At 49.1% G+C, this 18,149-nt stretch overlaps 1 long non-coding RNA gene across 1 annotated transcript in view; it reads right to left on the reverse strand.

Annotated features, from left to right (window-relative positions):
* Positions 1 to 18,149, reverse strand: part of LOC123350331 — a 67,387-nt gene that overhangs the window by 1,561 nt on the left and 47,677 nt on the right. The window lies entirely within an intron of this gene.

Below are 18,149 nucleotides of genomic sequence, written 5' to 3' on the forward strand. Positions count from 1 at the left end.
GCCCCTTTGAAACCCCCCCAGGCACCCGTCTGCATCCTTAGGCACCTAGACACCTTTCAACACCCGGCTCTTTGGGTCTGTAGAGAGGCGGAGTAGCCTCCCTCCAAGCCTGGCGGGGAAGGATGACCACAGAGCCACTGCAGAATCTAAACAGGGTTTAGCCTTCTGGTACTTAAATCACTTTTTACAATGTGACCTAGGCTCCTAAGTCACTTAGGGCCAGATTTTTAAAGGGAGTCGAGTGTCAAATATTCAGAAAATTCCTCTATGACACAGGAGCCGAAGCACTGTGGCAGTTAGGAGCCGGAATCCCCTTGACTTTTCAATGGAAGTTAGGCTCAGCCCCGCAAAGATCTTTAGGTGCCCAACTCCCATGGGTTCCACTTGTACATCACTGCTGAAGAGGGGACCCGAACTCTTAAGTCACTTAAGCATTTTTGAAAATTTCCCCCCTCATCTCTCACCGCTGCAGCTTTCTTTTCCCCCCTAAGAGCCTCTTTATTTCCAATAAAGGCGGAATTTGATGAATTGCTTATGAAAATTGTTGTTGGCTTAATGAAAAGTGCTGCAGAGCATGATGTGCCCTTCATGGCACCTTATGGAATCACAGCAGTGTGACGCTAATGCAGGACTCCAGCGAGCTCTGAGTCCAGGGAGGGGAAAGAGACGTCTTATGTGCTGTGAGTAAGGTCCCGGCTCTGTCGTGGAAAGTACCAACGCTCCTTGCGATTCCTCGGACTCCTGCTCCACCACTCCGGCTGGTTAACCATCAAGCCCTCAGAGTGTCCGAATGAAGGCAGAGTGGAATATTTGCAAAAGTGCCTTTGAAATCCCAACCCCGCACTCTGGTGAAATGTCAACGAATTCCGCTGAACGTCCAAAGCAAACATCTACCGCCTACGGCGAAATGTCAAAGTGGCAGGTGCCACTGGCCCTTGGGGGGGCGTTTGTTCTTTCAGTGTTGGGGCTCCACGGACAGGAGGAGGTCTCACGCGTCAGCATCAGGAAAGGGTTTGGACACACAACGGTACAATTCAGGGCAGGGCCCTCTGGGCAGACAGCCCAAAACAATCCAGCCCCCCGAAGGCGGCACATTGCGAACAGAACAGGGGGCCTGTGACATTTAGTTTCTTGCCCATTTCAAGCCCCCAGTGTTCACATCTCAGGAGCCAGGCGCCTCAAACCCAGGAGACTGGCTTGGAAGACAGGGGATGTTTCATATTCCCGCTCATTTCTGAGCAGTTAGGCAGGTGCCAGCCACGTTTTCAGGGTTTTCTCTGCAGCCACGAGGGCTAGAAATGTACATTTTAAAAACACTCAAAGCTGAAATTCTCCCATGGCTCTCAGAGCTGGGGGCTAGGAAAACACCCAACAGTCTGCGACTCACGATAAGCCCATGAGAACTGGCAGCACTGCCTTCCCCAGGTCCAGTTCTGCTTGCAGCATCTCAAGCTGCTGCCTCTGTTTGTTGGGGGTTGTTTCCCATCAGCCCTCTTCATGACCCATGTGTCTCCCTAAATAACCACTCTTCTTCCATGGAGTACCCGCCTTCTCCTTCTTCTCCGACAGCTCGCCTGGGGCTCCCTTTAATTCCCACTCAGCCCAACAAAGTATGTTCCTTGGCTCACAAGCCAATCCGCCCCACTCCCTAACTGAGCATCACATCCTGCCCGCCAAAGCAGAGACCGCAGCCACTCAGCTTCATGTCCATTTCTGTGGCCTCATGGCAGCTAATGCAAGGGTTACAGATTGCTCAATTGAGATGTGGGGAGAGAGAGAGAGTGTCTATGGGGATGGATGGAGAGAGGATGGGGATGGATGGATGGATGAGTCAGAGAGAAGGCGTGCGTGGGGATGGATAGAGAGAGGTGGGGATGAAGGGATGGGTCAAAGAGAAGGCGTGCGTGGGGATGGATAGAGAGAGGTGGGGATGGAGGGATGGGTCAGAGAGAAGATGTGCCTGGGGATAGATAGATAGAGAGAGGAGGAGGATGGATGGATGGGTCAGAGAGAGGAGGGGGGTGGATGGATGGATAGGTCAGAGAGAGGTGTGCCTGAGATGGATAGAGAGAGGAGGGGGATGGATGGATGGATGGGTCAGAGAGAAGTTGTGTGTGGGGTTGGATAGAGAGAGGAGGGGGATGGATGGATGGGTCAGAGAGAGGTGTGCCTGGGATGGATAGAGAGAGGAGGGGGATGGATGGATGGATGGGTCAGAGAGAAGTTGTGTGTGGGGTTGGATGGAGAGAGGAGGGGGATGGATGGAGGGATGGGTCAGAGAGAAGTTGTGCGTGGGGATGGATAGAGAGAGGGTGGGGATGGAGGGATGGGTCAGAGAGAGGTTGTGCGTGGGGATGGATAGAGAGAGGAGGGGGATGGATGGATCAGAGAGAAGGTGTGCGTGGGGATGGATGGAGAGAGGGTGGGGATGGAGGGATGGGTCAGAGAGAAGGCGTGCCTGGGGATGGATAGAGAGAGGATGGGGATGGATGGGTAGGTCAGAGAGAAGGTGTGCGTGGGGATGAATGGGGAGAGGGTGGGGATGGAGGGATGGGTCAGAGAGAGGTTGTGCCTGGGGATGGATAGAGAGAGGAGGGGGATGGAGGGATGGATGGGTCAGAGAGAAGGTGTGCGTGGGGATGGATGGAGAGATGGTGGGGATGGAGGGATGGGTCAGAGAGAGGTTGTGCCTGGGGATGGATAGAGAGAGGGTGGGGATGGATGGATGGATCAGAGAGAAGGCGTGCAGGGGAATGGATAGAAAGAGGGGGGGATGGAGGGATGGGTCAGAGAGAGGTTGTGCCTGGGGATGGATAGAGAGAGGAGGGGGATGGATGGGTCAGAGAGAAGTTGTGTGTGGGGTTGGATGGAGAGAGGGGGGAGATGGATGGATAGATCAGAGAGAAGGTGTGCGTGGGGATGGATGGAGAGAGGGTGGGGATGGAGGTATGGGTCAGAGAGAGGTTGTGCCTGAGATGGATAGAGAGAGGAGGGGGATGGATGGATCAGAGAGAAGGTGTGCGTGGGGATGGATGGAGACAGGGGGGAGATGGAGGGATGGGTCAGAGAGAGGTTGTGCCTGGGGATGGATAGAGAGAGGAGGGGGATGGAGGGATGGGTCAGAGAGAGGTGTGCCTGGGATGGATAGAGAGAGGAGGGGGATGGATGGGTCAGAGAGAAGTTGTGTGTGGGGTTGGATGGAGAGAGGAGGGGGATGGATGGAGGGATGGGTCAGAGAGAGGTTGTGCGTGGGGATGGATAGAGAGAGGAGGGGGATGGAGGGATGGGTCAGAGAGAGGTTGTGCCTGGGATGGATAGAGAGAGGAGGGGGATGGATGGGTCAGAGAGAAGTTGTGTGTGGGGTTGGATGGAGAGAGGAGGGGGATGGATGGAGGGATGGGTCAGAGAGAGGTTGTGCGTGGGGATGGATAGAGAGAGGAGGGGGATGGATGGATCAGAGAGAAGGTGTGCGTGGGGATGGATGGAGACAGGGGGGAGATGGAGGGATGGGTCAGAGAGAGGTTGTGCCTGGGGATGGATAGAGAGAGGAGGGGGATGGATGGATCAGAGAGAAGGTGTGCGTGGGGATGGATGGAGAGATGGTGGGGATGGATGGATGGATCAGAGAGAAGGCGTGCAGGGGAATGGATAGAAAGAGGGGGGGATGGAGGGATGGGTCAGACAGAGGTTGTGCCTGGGGATGGATAGAGAGAGGAGGGGGATGGATGGAGGGATGGGTCAGAGAGAGGTTGTGCCTGAGATGGATAGAGAGAGGAGGGGGATGGATGGATCAGAGAGAGGAGGGGGATGGATGGAGGGATGGGTCAGAGAGAAGTTGTGCGTGGGGATGGATAGAGAGAGGGTGGGGATGGAGGGATGGGTCAGAGAGAGGTTGTGCGTGGGGATGGATAGAGAGAGGAGGGGGATGGATGGATCAGAGAGAAGGTGTGTGTGGGGTTGGATGGAGAGAGAGTGGGGATGGAGGGATGGGTCAGAGAGAAGTTGTGCCTGGGGATGGATAGAGAGAGGAGGGGGATGGATGGATGGACTGACAGACAGGAATGGCTGGTGACAGACAGATGGAGAGTAAATGGGCTGTGTGACGATGGATCCATAGGGATGTATTTAAGTGGTGCCCATGCCCAGGACTTGTGATGGTCAGAGCTCTGCACAGGATGATTTTCACCGTAAAACAGCTGGGTCCCCATGCTGCAATCCTCACTCAGGCAAATCTCCTGCTGAAGTCCATGGCATCAGCTTGGTGTCAAAGAAACCAGCTATTCCCTGGGTTCCCCAAACTGTCTGTAACACCCTCTCCCATCACTAAGAAGTCTGTTGCCATAGTAACCAAGCCATTTCCCCCCCCCCATTAATTGAAGACAAATATTCACAAATAAACCCAACCCGAGTGTCTCAGAATGGTTTGGGGCCCAGGAACAGAACGTGCGGCTGGAGAAATGGGACACGGAGCTGTAATTAAAACACAGCGCTGATTGGTGCAATACTGATCCACGTATGGCATGTGTGCACACGCACACGCCCAGGTGAAAAAGGCACGCACACTCGTGCACAACACACATATCCATAGTCATCCCATGTGCAGCTCCCGTAGCTGCACAGAGCAGCTCGTAGGACCCACCTGCCCTGATCTGACCTCATGGGGCCTCTGCCCCTGGTGCCTGGCCGAGCGCAGGAATCCTGTGGCAGAAGCTGCCGCCTCAGTGGCATTAGGACTCTCAGACTATTCCCTTTAATAAATATTTCACCAGGCGCGGTGGCGGGTTTATTTTCAGCTTTGTTTCATGTTTAATGGAATGCAAATTTCATGAGTTTTTAATGGCATTTGCAGAGGAGAGCCCTGAGCTGTGCCAGCCAAGGGAACGGGGGCCTGTCTTCCTCGGGGCGAGCAGGGGTCTGTTCTCTGGGGGGTTGTGCAATTCCATTTGAAATGTCTCAAGCATCCAGCCCCCTCTCCTGGGAAACCTGAACTGGTGGAGGCAGCGAGAGAAGAAAGGAGACTGTGGGCAAAGCAGCTCTAGGAGACGCAGCAGCAGCAGCATGGCCCACGGGCCGGCACTCAGAACCCCTGGGTTCTAGCCCTTGTTTCGCCACTGACCTGCTGTGTGACCTTGAGGAAGTCAGTCCCCTTCCCTGCTTCAGTTTCCCCTCACATTGTGAGCACTTCAGGGCAGGGACACTCTCTGATGCATGGCAGGCAGGTTGGGGAGCCCAGGCACTATCGTCATCTAAACAATCACAGCCGCTTGGCCGGGACAAAACATGGGAATTATTGTCTGTGGACCATTTCTGAATGAAATGGGGGAAAAAACTTGGTATAAATTTTTTCCAGAATTTTCCATTTTTATGAATATTTTAGCAAATTGATTTGACATGAACAATGTCCCTTTCGATTCATTCCAATCTTTTTGTTTGTTTGTTTCCATTGGGGAGGAAGGGTTTTCCCCCTCTTTTAAAAGTGGGGGAAGGGGGGAGGCAGGAAGAGCAATGGGGGGGGGGAAGAGACCTGAAATATTTACTTTCATGCAAAAATTGGTAAATTTCAAACTACACAGAAACTCCCCAGGGAAATCTCTGTGTCATTCAAAAAGGCATTTTTCCTGGGTGACTCTTTAGCTGAGGTCTTTCTCCTCGCCCCGCTGGCTGGAGCTGTTTGGAAGAGTTTGCAGCCTATCTGCTTTCACTGGGCAGAAGCAGCGGCTGGCAGGGAGCAGCTGGGGCGGGTAGGAGCTGTGATTATATCCGACTCTGGGATTGGAGCGGGGGAGGGGGTGTCAGTCTGTATAACTGCTGTGTTTGTTATTGTTGTTTCTGGACACATTAAAAAGATGTGTGGCCTCATAAAAGCCTTCATCACGTTTCCATTACATAACAGTAAAATTATACATTCCATTCAATTCCCGGCTCGTAAAACCAATTTATCCCCCCCATAAGTGCCATTAACTTGCCGCCCCAAAGATGCCCCCGGAGATTAGGCTGCAATAAATAAAGTAGGGACTAGCACTCCCCCTTCTCATGATGGGCGGGGACCCCACGGCAGGCCGGCATCAGGAGGGCATCTCCCCTGGGGAAGAGCCAGTCGCTGCAGGGTTTCCTGCACCATCTTCTGGAGCAGCTGGTGCTGGCCTCTGTCAGGAGGTGGGGCCGCCAACCCTGCTCTGATCAGCCTGGCTGCTGGACGCAATACTGCACCCTAGTCCTGAGTCCCCCAACCCCACAGCTCTGCCGGTGCGCCTCACTCCCGACCCGCAGCCCCAGCTGCACCCCTACACGCTGCCCAAATTGTGTTTTCTGCTGTCAGAAGGACTGAAATCGTGATCATCGGAGACCCTCTTCCTCCCAGCAGCCCTGGTAACAGCAGCCACTCAGGCTGTCGGGGACTCGAACCCCAACAGCGAAGTTCGTTGTCTGACCGCAGAGAGACCAGGCAACACCAGCAAGGTCCGATCAAAAGTTCTTTATTGATAAGTGCACGTATCAGTAAAGAACAGCTCGTATCCGAAAAGAACCAGCCCCCCCTTTACAGCTTAGTATAGCTTATATAGACAGTTTTATTACGTCATAAATTATTCACTTCACACAACCCATATCCCACCCCCCTTTGGTTAGTAACAAACCCTAATAACAAAGCACATCTGTCTTTCTTTATAATGTAAGCAAGTTGTGATGCCCCAGCAACTTTCTTATCAGCATAGTTGCCAAGCACCAGACACTGGAAGACAGGAGTTAACGCAGCTGGTAACTTGAGGAATGCACCTCCCTTTCGTATCTCACTTTTTCCCAGGGCTTTATGAAACATGCTGACTTCAGTCAGATTGACATAACTGGTTTTTGTGCTACATCTTTATTCAGGCCTAACAATCCCCCCTTTGTCCCTAGAGGACCAACGGGACTCTTGGGACAACAAATGATCGCTTGGCAGGGCACAACCGGGTTACGGTTTCTTCAGTTGCAGACGAAGCTACAAATCGCCTTCAGGGGTAACAGTTCATTGGTCTGGGGCACTGACTATAAATCAGTTAGGTATACCAAGGGGTCTAATGTCCCAGATGTCTCGGTAAATAATTCAGTCCCACACGCCTCCTCCCCATGGACCCGGCAGGATCTGGTATGTGGGAGCCCACACCCACCCTAACCGGTCCAAATGCTTGGAAGGAGCACTGTGAATGTCCACACTTCCATCCAGAAAGTGTCCAAGTATGTCTTCATGACCACAGATCAGATGGTACTCCTGTGTGTCTGTAAGGGCAGTGGGCCAAGTCCAGTGCTCAGGATCAATTTAAACATAGTAGATCCCACTGCAATGCCTTTCCAGCCTCAGTGATATTTAGTACCATCTCTGTCAGTAACTTCTGGGTCACAGAACTAAGGGTGGAAATGACATGTAACTCACCAACTCCAGCTTGTACTTAAGATAGCTGAGCATCAAAAATAAGTCTAGTGGCCTTTTCTAGTTGGCCCAATTTCTCATGATTTTCTTGGCCTTTAAGAATATTCCAAAGGGCAGTGTACCATTGGCCCCTAGACCACAGGGATTTGGTCAATTCTCTTTCTTTCCAGAGGAAATAACCCAGGCCCGCTGTTGTGCTAATCTAATGGCAGCCCCTTGTGAGCAATCTGGGTATGTAAAAGCGATCTGAAAACTGGAGAAGGACAATGCTATTCAAAATGCAATGAGGGAGGGCAATACATGCTGAAGGAGTTATCCAAAACACAGGGCACAGCCTGTAGAATAAACCCCAAAATCCAATTAATACCACAGTTCCAAACATAAGTCCCACAAATTTCTTCCTGCCAGTGTGTAATTGTTTGTTTCTTCACCAGGGTCAGTTCTTAATGTTCTTTTTGGTCAGGAATTCCTGGACTTTGGCAATGTCAGTGGAGTGAGTGTTTTTTTTTCTTCTTTCCCAAAACAGATGTAGTTTAGCATTCTACAGGGAAGAGATGATGAGTACATCACCCTGTAATGGTTTTGCTTCTTTTAGAAAAATTCAAAGGCACAATAGATTTGTCCGTGGACAAGGGAGAGGTTCAACCAGCACGTTACCTTGTCCTTTTGCCATGCTGTCCAGAAGCACAGTAGAACTAGAAGAAAGAATAGGCGAATCATCAATAGGAAAATTCTTCTGATGTGGAGGGGTCTTTTTTGCAGTGAGAATCCTGGGTCCAAGCAGTTAGTCTTTGGCACTTCACAGCAGTGTTGGTAGACAGCAGGACTCAATACGGGCCTTTCCAGCATGGAGCCAAGGCAGTCTTTCGTTGATGGATCTGTATGTAGACCCAGTCTCCTGGTTCCAAGGAGTGGTAGGGCTGCTAGGATCTTTGGGTTGTTTCTTCTTTACCTGTGAGAAAAAAAAACCTAACACATTGCATTAGTGTCTTTGCAGATTTTACAAATTTTATAGCTGCATGGGCAAATTTAAGTCCCCCCCTTGTTCCTTTTGAGGGTTAGCCAAGTCTTAGCTGTGAGGAGTGTCCTTGACGTCTCATCTTTAAACCAAGCATGTTAACTATTTTTTTCTCAGTCAACTTGTCCTTTCCTTTTCCCTCCTCGGCTGTTTTTTTTTTTTTTTTTTTTTGTAACCTACAAAAGAAACTTTTACTTTTTACTTATGTACCGTTTGTTAACAATGAACACATACACATTGCTGTTTTACAGTACATTAGTCTTATCTAATATATGCCACATATACCCTTTAACTAAAATAACCTTATTAGAGAGCTTTAAAACAACAAACCAGGACAAGCACACCCACTTTGATGAGTTCATTCAATACAAACTCTAGTCCAATAGCTTTCCACCATCCCCAGCCCTCTGGCTAGAAGTCTGAGGTAGCCAGAAGGATCCCATGTACAATATGGGGAGTGGGTTAACTTTCCATGCCCTTGCTTTCAAAGACTGTTAATATGCAAATTTCAATAACAATTGTCAATTAAAAGTTTTGGCCAATGTAGTATCTTTCTCTTACTTAAGAAAATGTATAAGACTTTAGTATATCACATTTTTCTGATGTATCCAAACACTTTGTATTCTAAGTTGAACAAAACACATATCTGCATTTTAATCCAACACTGCTGCTTGATTTTAAATCAGACCATCCCATAAAAATATTAAACACATCAATTTTGGCCACAAGACAACACCACAAGACAGAACATAGAACACAAAACACAATTTTTACTGTGCCAGCAAATCATGGTACGTTGAATGCTGTTCAGCCGGCATCAGTGTTCTCTGATTATCTGAAAGACAAAACAGAAGTCTACCTCTTCTGGGCAGGCAATCATTACTAAAAATATACAAATACTCTTGTTGATTTTAGGCAAAACAAGGGAATTACCCCATATTAATTAGATAATTTGCATTAATACAGATGCTTGCTGGCTCACTTTTTACTTGTAACTCCTGCTTGTAAACACTGAAAGAAAACATCAGCACTCACAGTGCTCTTAGAGCCTAATACAATTTTAATTACATAGCACGGTATACATTCTTCAGCTAATTTAACAAAATTGTTCATAGCCAAATGATTGCAATCTAATAATTTCTTTGCCTGAATTTATTTACAAACATTTCAAAGACACCAAGAACTTTTTACTTTAGTACATTTACAAAATTCAACTGCTGTTCCCTCCAGCAACTATAGAGTTAACTTTTCACTGTGCCTTAAATCACGTGCTTGTCCTTTCAACAACCACTTACCAACTCAGATCACCATGCCAAATATTCTTCTAAGTATTTGAACCCCTATGTGTATACTTACTTACTCCGTTCTTGTTTTTTTTTTTCACTACACCCTAAAAGTTTCCAACCTGTTCTCCAAGCTCTCTGTCTGTTGCCTGGCCCCGATCCTTTTTTTTTTTTTTTTTTTTTTTTCTGAACCGTTTCTTTCCATGGGTACCAACGTATTGCACTACCAGTTAGCTAGGAGGGTGGGCTTTTTAAGTAGCCCCCACCCTTCTGGTCCTTTCCCTAAAACATTTCTACTCACAAAACTACTCGAGTCCTCCCCTGTGAGGCTTGCCACCTGGGCAAAACACATGGCCCACTGGCGTTGAACTATTTAATTTCATCTTGTAGCAAACACACTGCTGTTACGACATATGCTGAGCACAAATGGTTAAATTTTAACAAGTCCCTGAAGGACTGGTACTTGCTTAGCCAGGGCTTCCTTTTCTAACTGGAAATCCTGTCTCAAGGCCTGCAACTTGCCCTGGCGCAGGTTTGAGTTGCCGCCTGGTTCATGATCCATGCTCTTAATTGCTCAATTCTAGTTATCAAGTACACATCTCGGCCCTTTTCTCCAACTACTCTATTGCCCAGTCCTGCTACGACTGGGGGCAGATCCACCTGCCACCCTTCCGGTCAACCAGGGTGGAGAGAAAAATGCTAAACCCCTCTCCAGTTCTCAGACTTACTGCAGCTGAGAGTAGGCTCACCTTTAATCATGCAATCCTCAACATATAACACCAAAAGTACCAAACAAAAGAAACACAAAACAAGGGTAAAACAGATAGATGGTGTAAATTCTATAGGGCTCCCCTATTCTCAATTGCTCACCAAACTGTGACAAATTTGTTACCAATTCATCTACTGCAGGACGTGGGGGGAACACACCATATAATCAAATTTTAAAGCTTAATTAAAAATAATAAAACAACAATGAAGAGTGTTGGGAACGCTCCCACATTACTCAGGAAGAACATGAATACTTTAACCCTTAAGCCACTTTAATACTCACACATGTCCAAACTGGCCACGTCTGTATAACGTTCAGAGAAGGGGAATAGGCAGACGGGAGATTATCCTGTATACAGCTTGTCCAGAATTTCCAACATGCTTCTGCTCTTGGGAGAGCTGTTTTTTTTACACCCTGGAATCTCCTGCAGTGTCTCTTTTAGAGAGTTCAGTTCAGATTCCAGCCCGTGGCTTCTCCAGTTTCACCAAGTCAGGCTGAATTTCAAATTAACCTGTTCCTAGACAAATTGCTCACACTGTGTCAGAGGCTTTACTTTGGTGATTAAAAGCTCCTTTGAGATATATGATCTTATCTAGATTGAAGGTACCTTCTAATGGGCATTGTTTAGATAGATTTTCACGTGTGTAAAGATTCCAATTCTTTAAATACCTGCAGGTTTTAAGACCATAATGTACGTACATGTAACATGCTGGGGTACCCTTAGGGGGTGAGGTGGAATATTTAGACTGTCCCTCCCCCATTTTCCACACACACACACACACACACCAAGGCCATTATTTCCTATTACCACGATGCATCATATCTTGCTGCACAGTCAATAAATTCAGATGGCGTGAGCCCAAGAGAGACAGACGTCCCCACGGACAGTCTTCCTCCCAGTGTGGCTCTGGGGCATATGCTGGGGGATTTTTACAAGAGCTCTCCATACAGCTTTAAACATACAGCTCCAAAAGCTACCTGGTTCCAGAAATCTTCTTTCAATCTTTAAGTATTAGAGACAATGGGGCGTCCCCCAGACACTTACTGCCAAATTGTGCCATTTTGTAAGGGGACTCTAACCCCTCTTCCCCGCGTCAAGGTAAAGGGACTCTAACCCCCACCTCCCGCGTCGAGCGCTCACTTACCTCTCCAGGGGACTCGAACACCTGGACTGGGACTCAAACCCAGGCTGGGACTCTAACCCAGACTACTTGGATCCTGTGCAAACCTGGACTGGGACTCTAACCCAGACCTGGACTGGGACTCTAACCCAGACCTAAGTTGTCAGGGACTCTAACCCCGACAATCTGCACTGGGACTCTAACCCAGGCAACCTTAACCCTACTCAACGGGTAGGTGGATGTTGCTGGATTTCTACGAGCTTCAGCTGGTTCACAGAACTCGCCTTATCGCCGACGCAGAGATCAGATTACCAGGCAAGGCTCCTCTAAATCAGAGGATGCGCGCTGCGTTGCCTCAAAGTCTGATCCCCCGCCGGAGAGTCAGACAGAGTCCCGGCGGAGTCGCCAAAGATGTCGGGGACTCGAACCCCAACAGCGAAGTTCGTTGTCTGACCGCAGAGAGACCAGGCAACACCAGCAAGGTCCGATCAAAAGTTCTTTATTGATAAGTGCACGTATCAGTAAAGAACAGCTCGTATCCGAAAAGAACCAGCCCCCCCTTTACAGCTTAGTATAGCTTATATAGACAGTTTTATTACGTCATAAATTATTCACTTCACACAACCCATATCCCACCCCCCTTTGGTTAGTAACAAACCCTAATAACAAAGCACATCTGTCTTTCTTTATAATGTAAGCAAGTTGTGATGCCCCAGCAACTTTCTTATCAGCATAGTTGCCAAGCACCAGACACTGGAAGACAGGAGTTAACGCAGCTGGTAACTTGAGGAATGCACCTCCCTTTCGTATCTCACTTTTTCCCAGGGCTTTATGAAACATGCTGACTTCAGTCAGATTGACATAACTGGTTTTTGTGCTACATCTTTATTCAGGCCTAACAAGGCTACGTAATGGACAGGGCTGGTCTGATACATTCGAATTAGAGCCAGACTAGAAACCTGGATTCGCGGCTGAGTCTCGGGGCTGCTGTAACCAGTGGCAAGGGGGACCCCTACCCAGCTTGTATTTCTGCGTCTCCGGCTGTGGGTGGCTGTTAAAAGGCAGCTCAGTTGCGTGTGGTGCCCATTTAGGAGAGTATTGTTTCCGGAGCCTGGTGGTGTCTCCTGCCTCCCTTCACCATTACCCTGCACAGAAATGGTGTCATTGACCTTTAAAGCTTTTATGGCTCCTCCAGGGCTTTTACCCCTCTTGGCCGGCAGGTAGGAGCCGTTCCCTTTGAAAGCCAAGTCCTGTCTCACTTCCGGAGGGGCTGCCGCCTTCCTCAAGCGGCCGGCTCTCCCAGGCAGATCTGGCTTTGCAAGAGGGTAGCCCCTGTTCCCCATCCCCCGGCAGCGGGACAGTGCAAATCACAACCACTCCACCCCACACTCATGCTGCACCAGTGTGGATTGCTGCACAACCCGGAACTGGGTCCCCAGGGACTGGAAGAGATACCAAGCTGGATCTCCAGCGGGTACAAATCAGCACAGCGGTGCCGGCTCTCCCAGGCAGATCTGGCTTTGCAAGAGGGTAGCCCCTGTTCCCCATCCCCCGGCAGCGGGACAGTGCAAATCACAACCACTCCACCCCACACTCATGCTGCACCAGTGTGGATTGCTGCACAACCCAGAACTGGGTCCCCAGGGACTGGAGGAGATACCAAGCTGGATCTCCAGCGGGTACAAATCAGCACAGCGGTGCCTGGTCTCTCTCTGCACAATGGTTAAGAGTAACAGGCCTGTATGCAGCCTTGGCATTCTGAGACCTAAACATTTTTCCATTTAACAGGCACATTCTGTGTAAATATCCTCCCAGCCCCGCCTGGCACATCCCTGTGCAACTCTGGATCCTGCTCCCAGCTGGGCAACGCGGATTTGCATTCCATTTTCTGTCCTGTCACCAAAAGAGCAAACAGATCTTGTAAATGGGCCACATTTCACATGTCTAATAACAGAAACAAAGTGGAAAAACCAGCCCTTTGTCACGGGAGACAATAACCCCAGGGTCAAAGCAGAGGGGAAGACGCCTAGAGAAAACGATCCAGGGAGATGAACGAGCCAATGGGGACCCGCATGTTCATTTTAAGAACCCGTTGATCTGAGCCTGTCCTGACTGTGATGCAGTGGGAAACTTGCTCTGTTTACAAATTAAGCCAGTTCTGCTGATCTTGGTTTAATCCCTGTTTTTGCACATCACAAACTACAGCCCACACTGGATACAATAGCAGGAGGGGCTGCAGGCTGGGCCAGAGCGGAATCAGCAGAGCCGGATGTAGGGCCGGCAGGCCAGGGCTGGGTAGCAGGGGAGCTGTGGCTGGGTTGGCAAAGCCGGGGGCTGCACGTTAGGACTGAAGGATATTGGCAGAGCTAGGGTGGGAGGGAGCCCACGGGTGGGTGGGATAGCAGGGGGTTGTGGGTCAGGATTGAGGGGCACCGCAGAGCGGAGTGTGTGAAGATCTCAGGACTGGTTTGAGCAGAGGCTGCGGCACTATATTCGGTGATAAGAGTCCGCACGCTGGGTCCTGGCAGCCTTTGCGCTCTGGCCGGGGGTCTGTGGAAGCAGCTTGGTAGAAACATCACCAAGTCAGACCCGTCGAGCCCAGGGTCACTTGCTCCCCGTGTCACTTGCTCCCCGTGGGACCAGAGAGGTCTGAGACGAAAGGGAAACTCCTGTGGGTGACACAACCTGGCCCGTCTCAGCGCCACTAACGTCTGTCGGTCGAAGGGTCCTGGCAGTAACACAAAGGCTGCAATTGAGGCCAAGCTGCCAAGCTTCTCCCCAGACAAACGGCTCCTCCAGACCAGCTAAGCAAAGAGCTGCGAGTCGCAATCGGCGGGTTCTAGCAGGATAAATCTGGTCTTCAGTTCTCCTGCGCACGCCAGGAAGAGACGCTGGGGGCGGCAGGTGCCTCTGGCAAAGGGCCTAGAACCCTGAGCTTATAACAGAACAAAGACCTCTGGGAAGCAGCACCTGCAATTCCAGACACTCCACAAGCAACCCCCTGGAAAGGACCCTGGAGACACCTACCCCCTTCGCCACAGGCTCCAGCTTGTACCAACCATTTTCCATTTCCAGTTGTCATAAATAAACAGATCAGGGTTAAGGTCTCTTTTACCTGTAAAGGGTTAACATGCAGTACCTGGTGACCACCTGACCCGAGGACCAATCAGAGACAAGATTTTTTCAAATCTCTGTGGAGGGAAGCCTTTGTCTGTGTTCTTTGTGAGAGCTCTCTTTGGATCTAAGAGAGGACAGTCATGTCTCCAAGTTCTCCTGGAGTAGTTTCTACTATTCAATAGTGAGTATTAATTAGAAAGGCGAATTAGTCTTATAATTTGATTTCTACATTTGCAATTGTGTGTTTGCTAAAGGAAATTCTTTATTCTTGTTTGCTGTTACTTTGCTTTTACTGAGAAAGAAAGGAGGGGGGATTCTCTCCAGAGATTGATAAGTTAGACCCTGTATGGTTCTATCTTGGATCACAGAGACAAGTTACTTTCTTTGTATTCTTTAATAAATTCTTTTCTTTTCTTTGGACTTGGTTAATTCCTTCTCTTGTGGAAATTCAGGGGAAGGGGATGGGGGAAGAGAGAGTTCCTCCTGGGTTTGATTCAAGCAGTTTGAATCAGGTATCTCTTTCCAGGACTAGGGAAGGGGAGGGGGAGGTAAGTCCCTCTTTGTGTTGAGTCAAGGGTTTGACTCGGTGTATATCTCTCCAGAGTGGCTAGGAGAGAGGGAGGGGGGAAGTGGGCTGCTTCCCTGTGTGTAGAGATTCAGGGACATTGAATCTGTGTTCCCCAGGGAAAGTTGGGGGACAGGCAGTGTGTCAGACACTTTAACCTGACTGGTGGCAGCGAGAACCAGACCTAAACTAGGATTTTAGTTTAGAGGGAAACTAAGGCAGGTCCCCACATTGGAACCCAACAGTTCCAAGTGGGGGTGAGACCTATGACACCAGTAAAAATCTTTTTTTTTTAAATGATTATTTTTGGTTTTTTTTCTTTTTTAAAACAAAAAATGTGCAGAAAATTTTGATAAAAGAAAAATTTTGAAGTCTTTTTTTTGGGACACGTTGCGGAGTATAACACACACATGCCCATGCTTGTATAAACAGATGCTTCCCACTGAGTCTGTGCTCTGAGAACCAACCCTTCTGTCTCTAAGGCCACGTCTACACTACCCCTTTGGTTGGCAAGACTTATGTCGCTCAGGGGTGTGAAAAAACACCCCCCAAGCGACATACATTTCACCCGCATAAGTGTGCACAGTGCTATGTCTGCGGTCTCCCACCAACATAGCTACGATTTAATTATATCGACAGGCGAGCTCTGTCCCCTCAGCATGGAGCAGCTACACAAGCGATCTTACAGGGGCACAATTGCATCGCTGTAAGCTAGCTAGTGCAGACATAACCTGAGTGGCACAGAGGTTTCTGATGCCCCAAATCGGCGGGTCCCACCCCACCCCCAAATAATGCATTTAGCAAACTGGAGGGTTAATTAATTTCTGCAAATGCTGAGACTCCATTGGACAGAAATTACCTGTAATCAGTTGCAGATAAAACCAGTCCAGAAGGGTTAAACCCATGGAAATTCACCCACATGTGAATTGAAAGGAAAATTCAATTATAAGGAAGAAAGACGCAGAGACTGAGGAACAGCTTCCACCCAGCCCGGCTCTCCCAGGGTGGGGGGCAAAGGGGACTTTTCCTTCCCCGAAAATGATCTTCAAGGGCCCCAAAATTATTGTCAGAAAGGCCAAACTATGGACACCATAATCAAATGTGAAGCAGTGGAACAGACGCCGATTGGAGAGTCTTCGTCAATTAGACAAATTATAAACCACAGCAAAATGCTGACACAGTAGCCAAATTTCACTTCTTTAAACTCCTAAAATCCAATAGTTTCCCAGGGTTTAACTAGATCCTGGACTCCTTAAAGGTTGTCTGATTTTTTCAATACCCACTTCCCCCACCTACCCATAATGGGACCTTAGAACTGACCCTGCTCCCTGCAGCACAGCCCTGTGAATGGGAGGCAGGCGGAGAGAAAATGCTAAAACATGCTGCCCCTTAGCTGTGAATCTGTGGGGAGTGAGACCTGCTTCTCTGCTCCCACTCGTACAAATCAGGAGTAATTCTGCTAACAGCAGCAGGACTTCCCTAGTTTTAAACTCTGTGGTGTATTGAAAACTGTGTTTAAAATTACAAGCTGTCATTTTAAATTCTCATCCTGCTTGCAGGCCAGTGGGCTCTGTAGAAGGGAGAAGAATGAAGCTGGATCTTTCACCAGCTTAGAGTAAGGTGAGGTGAGGTGTCGCTCTCTGCTTTATGGAGCAGCCTGCTTTGTCTCTCTCTGCTTTTGGTTCTTGTGTGCTAAGGTTCTGGATTTTAAGAAAGAAAGTTGTGTGGCGTTGTAAGCTTCCAGAAAGAGTGTTTTATGTGAATATATGACTTCTCTGTTTGTATACTGTAAACACAACAAACTCAGGCCCGAGAAGTTCTGGTCTCCATCCCACCCTAGCACTGAGGAATGAACCACCTAGCCCAGAATCCTTGCAGGATGCCCAAGACCAGATCAGAATAATGAAGAGTCTGGTGGGTAGGGGTGCCTGATTTGGAGCTGGGCGTTGATTACACCTTGTGGGGACAGGGCCTGTCTTTGTGTTCTGTCCAGCACGATGGTCCCTGCCTGCAGCCAGAAGGTGCTAGCCCAGTACAATAATACAAAATAGTCAGTTTGATCAGGGAGTGCCAAATTAGCCTCCACCCACTTTCCAGCCAGAGCAGTGTATCACATCCTTGCAGTCTGTAGCCTCTGCTCTTGTAATATGCGAGTAAGAGAACTGAAAGGATGTTAAACTTCCCAAAAAACTGCCACAAAGGTGCTTGGGATGTAAAAGCTATTGGCCCTCCAGTCTGCAAAATCTAATTAACACTCCAGCTCCTCGGCTAGGGCAGATTACTGCCTCTCCACTGTGCTGTCGCTGATGTGAGAGCAGTTTACACCAGCCAAGAATTTGGCCCCAGAAAGTTTATTTACCATGTAACCCTTCTGCCAGGTGGAGCCAGCAGCAACAAGGGCCAGGTTCAGTCTCTAGGGGGTCCTTTTCAACAATACAACACAAAATCGGCTCAAGCCCCCACCTAGTGGCCTGGGACAATTACACCCCACCCCCTGGGTGCCTCTAAGAGGCAATACTTCCCCTCTTGCTAGCACAGAGTCTGAGTGTAGCAAAAACTTTTAGTAAAAGGAGGGAAGTAACTCAGCATTAATTTGGAAAAACACCACAACTAGGCTTCATAAACACAAACCCACAAGCAAAAGACCCACCCCTAAATAAGCTGGGCAGTGTCCTTTTCCCCTCAGGATCTTAAGCCCAGCAACCCAAAACTCCCTTTAACATGCCCATCCCTTCTCTGAACCCCACTCACAGTTGCTGTCATTGGCACTCGTCACCCCAATGGCCACGCCTCTGAGGGGCTCTGCTGTGGCCCACTCCCCCAGCTGCACCTATCCAGCACCAGCTGCCCTGCTAGCCACGCCTCTCC

This window comes from Mauremys mutica, chromosome 15, assembly GCF_020497125.1.
Source record: "Mauremys mutica isolate MM-2020 ecotype Southern chromosome 15, ASM2049712v1, whole genome shotgun sequence".
NCBI lineage: Eukaryota > Metazoa > Chordata > Testudines > Geoemydidae > Mauremys > Mauremys mutica.